We start from the raw sequence: 6,000 nt of genomic DNA, 5'->3' as shown, positions 1-6,000 counted from the left end.
TGGTGTCATATTTTACATCACTTATTTTGTGAGTTCCTTAACTGATTTTTTACAGAAAAAGTAATTTTCACTGTTCTTGTGTTCCCTACCTTCATACTGTCACTTTGTTTTTCCCTTTCCACTGACAAAATCCCCTTTAGTAATTTTGGCAAATCTGTTTCAGTGGTCAAAAACTCCTTTAGTTTTTATTTGTCTGGGAGACTTTTTGTCTCTCCTTCATTCTGAATGATAGCTTTGCTGGATAGAGTATTCTTGTCTGCAGACTTTTTTTTCCCCATTCAGCACTTTGAATACATTATGTAATTGCCTTCTGGCTTGGAAAGCTCCTACTGAAAAACCTGCTGATAACCTCATGATGTTTCCTTTGTAAATAATTATCTTCTTGTGTATTTCTGATTTTAATCATTTTTCTTTTTCATTGTCTCTTCCCATTTTATTTACAATATGTCTTGTTGTGGATATGCTTTTGTGGATTTTTTGGGGGTGTTCTGTGTCTCATGAATCTGTATCTGTTTCCTTCCCTAAATTTGGTAAAGTTTAAGCTATTATTTCTTCAAATTATCCCCTCCCCCTTTCCCCTCTCTTCTACTTTTAGACTCTTATAAAACAAATGGTATTATGTAATGGAGACAGTGGATTATTAGTCTATTCTCTACTGCATAATTTTCTTTTTTCTTTTGTTCAGCATGTTAACATTCTGTTTCTCTGTCTAATAGATCATCTCTGCTTCATCTAGCCTGCAATTTATTTCATCAAATGTGTTTCTGATTTAATTTATTTTACCTTTATGTCCACTATGTCATCCCTTATCTTTGTATTAATGGTCTTACTGAAGCCTTTGACTCTTTTTTCAAGTTAACAAAGTATCTTTATAATCATTACTTGAAATTCTATATAAGGCATGTTACTTATATTTGTTTGATTTAGATTTCTGGCTGTGGCCTGTTCTTTCATTTGGGACAAATTTCTCTGTCTTCTCAATTTTTCTAATCCTCTGTATCTGTTTCTGTGTATTAGCAAAGTCAGCTATGTAAGAATGAAAAATTTAAAAAAATGAGGGGCGCCTGGGTGGCTCAGTTGGTTAAGCCTCCGACTTCTGCTCAGGTCATGATCTCATGGTCCGTGAGTTCAAGCCCCGCATTGGACTCTGTGCTGACAGCTCAGAGTCTGGAGTCTGCTTCAGATTCTGTGTCTCCCTCTCTCTCTGACCCTCCCCCATTCATGCTCTGTCTTTCTCTGTCTCAAAAATAAATAAACATTAAAAAAGCTAAAAAAAATGATAACATACATGTTTACTTACAAGTGAATTAGAATGAGAGATCAATTTACTTATATATTCAGGTACCACAGAGTTAGGGGGGCAAATATTTACAATTGTTAGCTCTTCTTGATGGATAGACTTCTTAATTCTGATATAATGCCCTTCTTCATCTCTTGTTACACTCTTTGCTTTAAAATCTAGTTTGGGGGAGACTGAGTGGTTCAGTTGGTTAAATGTCCAACTTTGGCTCTGGTCATAATCTCATAGTTTGTGAGTTTGAGCCCCACGTTGGGCTCTGTGCTGACAACTCAGAATCTGGAGCCTGATTCAGATTTTATGTTTCCCTCTCTGTCTGCACCCCCCCCCCATGCTCTGTCTGTCTCTTTCTAAAAAAATAAACATTAAAATTAATAAAAAATAAAAATAAATAAAAAAAATTAGTTTGTCTGATAAAAGTAAGACTATTCTGGATTTCTTTTGACATCTGTTAGTGTGATAGATGGTTCTACATACCCTCACTTCTGGTCCACAGATGTCCTCAGGGCTAAAATAATTCTCTTGTAGGCAGCATGGAGATGGATTTTGTTTTTTTATCCATTCTGATACTTTATGTATTTTTATTGGGCCATTTAGTCCATTTCTATTCAGAGTGATTATTGAAAGATATGAATTTAGTGCCATTGTGTTATCTGTAGATTTTGTTTCTGGTGATTTTCTCAGGTCAAATATATAAAACAATCACAAACATAAGCAAACTCCTTGATAAAAATACTGTTATTGTATGAGGCTTTAATAATCTACTTACAGCAAAAGACAGATCATCTAAGAAGAAAATCAACAAGGAAACAACAGCTCCCAATGTCACACTGGGCCAGATGGACTTAACAGATATATCCAGAACATTTTATCCTAAACAGCAGAATACACATTTTCTTGAGTGCACATGGAACATTCTCCAGAATAAATCACATATTGGGCCCAAATCAGCCCTCAACAAGTACAAAAATATGATATCATACCATATACATTTTCAGATCACAACACTGTGAAACTCAAAATCAACCACAAGAGAAAAAAACTTGGAAAGCCCTAAAATACATTGAAGTTAAAGAACATCCCACTAAAGAATGAATGAAAATTGAAGAGGAAATTAAAATAAAAATACAAGGAAGCAAAAAAAAAAAAAAAGAAAATATGACATTCCAAACCCTTTGGGATGCAGCAAAGGCAGTTCAAAGAAAATGCATTGCAATTCAGGCCTGTCTCAAGAAGCAAGAAATGTTCCAAGTGCATAACCTAGTCATACACTTAAAGGATCTAGAAAAGGATCAGCAAATAAAGCCCAAGTCTGCAGAGGGAAAATAATAAAGATTAGAGCAGAAATAAATGATATAGAATCCAAAAATTTAAAAAAAAACCAGTAGAACATATGAATGAAACTAAAGGAGAGTTCTCTGAAAGAATAAGCAAAATTGATAAACCCATAGCCAGAATTCTCAAAAAGAAAATATAGAAGATCCAAATAGATAAAATCACAAATGGAAGGGGAGAGATTACAACCAACACTACAGAAATATAAACAAATATGAGAAAACTATGAAAGAACATATGCCAACAAACTGGACAAACCGGAAGAAATGGACAAATTCTTAGAAACTTACACACTACAAAAACTCAAATGGGAAGAAATGGAAAAAATGACCACACCCATAACCTGCAAAGAAATTGAATTGTTTATCAAAAATCACCCAACAAATAAGAGTTCTGGACCAGATGGCTTCCAGGGGTAATTCTACTAGACATTTAAAGAAGAGTTAATACCTATTCTCCTCAAATTGCTCCAAAGAATAGAAATGGAAAGAAAGGTTCCAAACTAATTCCATGAAGCTAGCATTACCTTGATTTCAAAAGGAGACAAAGATGCCACTAAAAAGGAGAATTATAGGCCAATATCCCTGATGAACCTGGATGCAAAAATTCTCAACATGATACAAACAAATTGAATTCAACAGTACATTAAAAGTATTATTCAACATCATCAAGTGGGATTTATCCCGGGGCTGCAGAGTGGGTTCAATATTTGCAAATTAATCAGTATGATACACCATATCAATACAAGAAAGGATAATAATCATATAGTCTTTTCAATAGATACAGAAAAAGCATTTGACAAAATATAGTACCCTTTCTTCATAAAAACCCTAAAGAAAGTAGGGATAGAAGGAACCGACATTAACATCATAAAAGCCATATGTGAAAGGCTCACAACTAATATCATCCTCAATGGGGAGAGTCTCAGGGATTTCTCCCTATGATCAGAAACAAGACAGGGATGTCCACTCTCACCACTGTTGTTCAACATTGTACTTAAACTCCTAGTCTCAGCAATAATACAACAAAAAGGAAGGAAATCAAATTGGCAAGAAAGAAAGTTTCACTCTTCACAAATGACATGATAATATATATGGAAAACTAGAATGAACAAAAAAATTGCTACAGCTGATACATAAATTCAGCAAAGTCATAGGATATAAAATCAATGTGTAGAAATTGGCTGCATTTTTTATACATTAATAATGAAGCAACAGGGAAAGAAATCAAGGAATCAATCCCATTTACATTTGCACTTTAAAGTATGAGATACCTAGGAAAAAAATCTAACTAAAATGGTAAAAGATCTATACACTGAATACTATAGAAAGCTTATGAAAGTAATTGAAGAAGACACAATAAAATAGAGAAAAATTCCATGATCATGAATTGGAATAACAAATATTGTGAAAATGTTGATACTTACCAAAGCGATCTACACATTCAATGTGATTCCTGGCAAAATAATGCCAGCATTCTTTACAGAGTTATAACAAACAATCCCAAAATGTGTATAGAACCAGAAAAGATACCAAATAACCAAAGTAACCTTGAAAAAGAAAAATAAAGCTGGAGGAATCACAATCCTGGACTTTAAGCTTCATTAAAAAGTTGTAGTCATCAAAACAATATGTTATTGGCACAAAAAACTGCAATACAGAACAACAGAACAGAATAAAGAAACCAGAAATGGACCCAAAAATATATGGCCAACTAATCTTTGACAAAGCAGGAAAGAATATCCAATGGAAAAAAAATACTGTGTCTTCAGCAAATGGTGCTGGGAAAACTGGACGGTGACATGCAGAAGAATGAAAGTGAACCACTTTCTGAAACCGTATACAAAAATAAATTCAAAATGGGTGAAAGACCTAAATATGAGATAGGAAACCATGATAATCCTACAGGACAAGCAAGTAGCCATGCTTTGACTGTGGCCACAGCCACTTCTTACTTGACATGCATATGGGGGAAAGATAAATAAAAACAAAAATTTACTATTGCGACCTCATCAGTATAAAAAGCTTCTGCATAGCAAAGGAAACCATCAACAAAACTAAAAGGCAACCAATGGAATGGGAGAATATATTTGCAAATGACATATCAGATAAATGGTTAGCAACCAAAATATAAATAACTTACCAAACTCAACACCTCCAAACCAAATATTCCAATGAAGAAATGAGCAGAAGACATGAATAGACACTTTTCCAAAGAAGACATAAAGATGGCTAACAGACACTTGAAAAGATGCTCAACATTGCGCATCATCGAGGATATACAAATCAACACCATGATGAGATACCTCACACCTGTCAGAATGGCTAAAATTAATAACTCAGGAAACAACAGATGTTTGTGACAATGGGGAGAAAAGGGAACACTTTTACACTGTTGGTGTGAATGCAAATGGGTGCAGCCACTCTGGAGAACAGTTTGAAAGCTGTTCAAAAAATTAAAAATAGATCTATTCTATGAGCCAGAAATTGCCCTACCAGGTATTTTTCCCAAAGGATACAAAAACGCTAATTCGAAGTTGCATATGCACCGCAATGTTTATAGCAGCACTATCAACAATAGCCAAATTATAGAAAGGGCCCAAATCTCCATCAACAGATCAATGGTTAAAGAAGATATGGTATATATAAAACCACTCAGTGATGGAAAATAATGATATCTTGCCCCTTGCAACAATGTGGATGGAACTTAAGGATATTATGCTAAGCAAAATAAGTCAGTCAGACAAAGACAGATATCATTTGATTTTACTCATATGTGGAATTTGAGAACCACAACAGATGGACATAGGGGAAGGATAGGAAATATAAGATAAAAACAGAGAGGGAGGCAACCACGAGAGTCTTAAATATAGAGAACAAACTAAGCCTTTCTGGAGGAGTGGGGGGAGTGTTAAATAGGTGATGGGCATTAATGAGGGCACTTTTTGGGACAAGAACTGAGCATCTTATATAAGACATGAGTCACTGGGTCCTGTGCTTGAAGCCAAGACTGCTACACTGTATGTTAACTAACTTGAATTAAAAATAATAAAATAAAAAAGAGAGAGAGAGAGAAAAAGTCTCCCACTTTATTTGAGTAAAAGCACACACAAATAAAAACCATGTGCACACTAAGAAAGGATTAAATAGAATGAGACTCTGGAGTTAATTATACATTTTTTTAAAATTTAAGATTTATTTTTGAGAGAGTGGGAAAGAGAGAACACAAATTTTTGAGAGAGGGAAAGAGAGAAAGAGAAAGAACACGAGCGGGGAAGGGGAAGAGAAAGGGAGACAGAAGATACAAAATGGGCTCTGCACTTCCAGCAGAGAGAGTTGAGCTGGGGTCAAACTCACAAATTGTGAGTT

The sequence above is a fragment of the Panthera leo genome, chromosome A1, assembly GCF_018350215.1.
Source record: "Panthera leo isolate Ple1 chromosome A1, P.leo_Ple1_pat1.1, whole genome shotgun sequence".
In the NCBI taxonomy this organism is placed as follows: Eukaryota; Metazoa; Chordata; class Mammalia; order Carnivora; family Felidae; genus Panthera; species Panthera leo.
Note: the sequence above shows the minus strand (reverse complement) of the source record.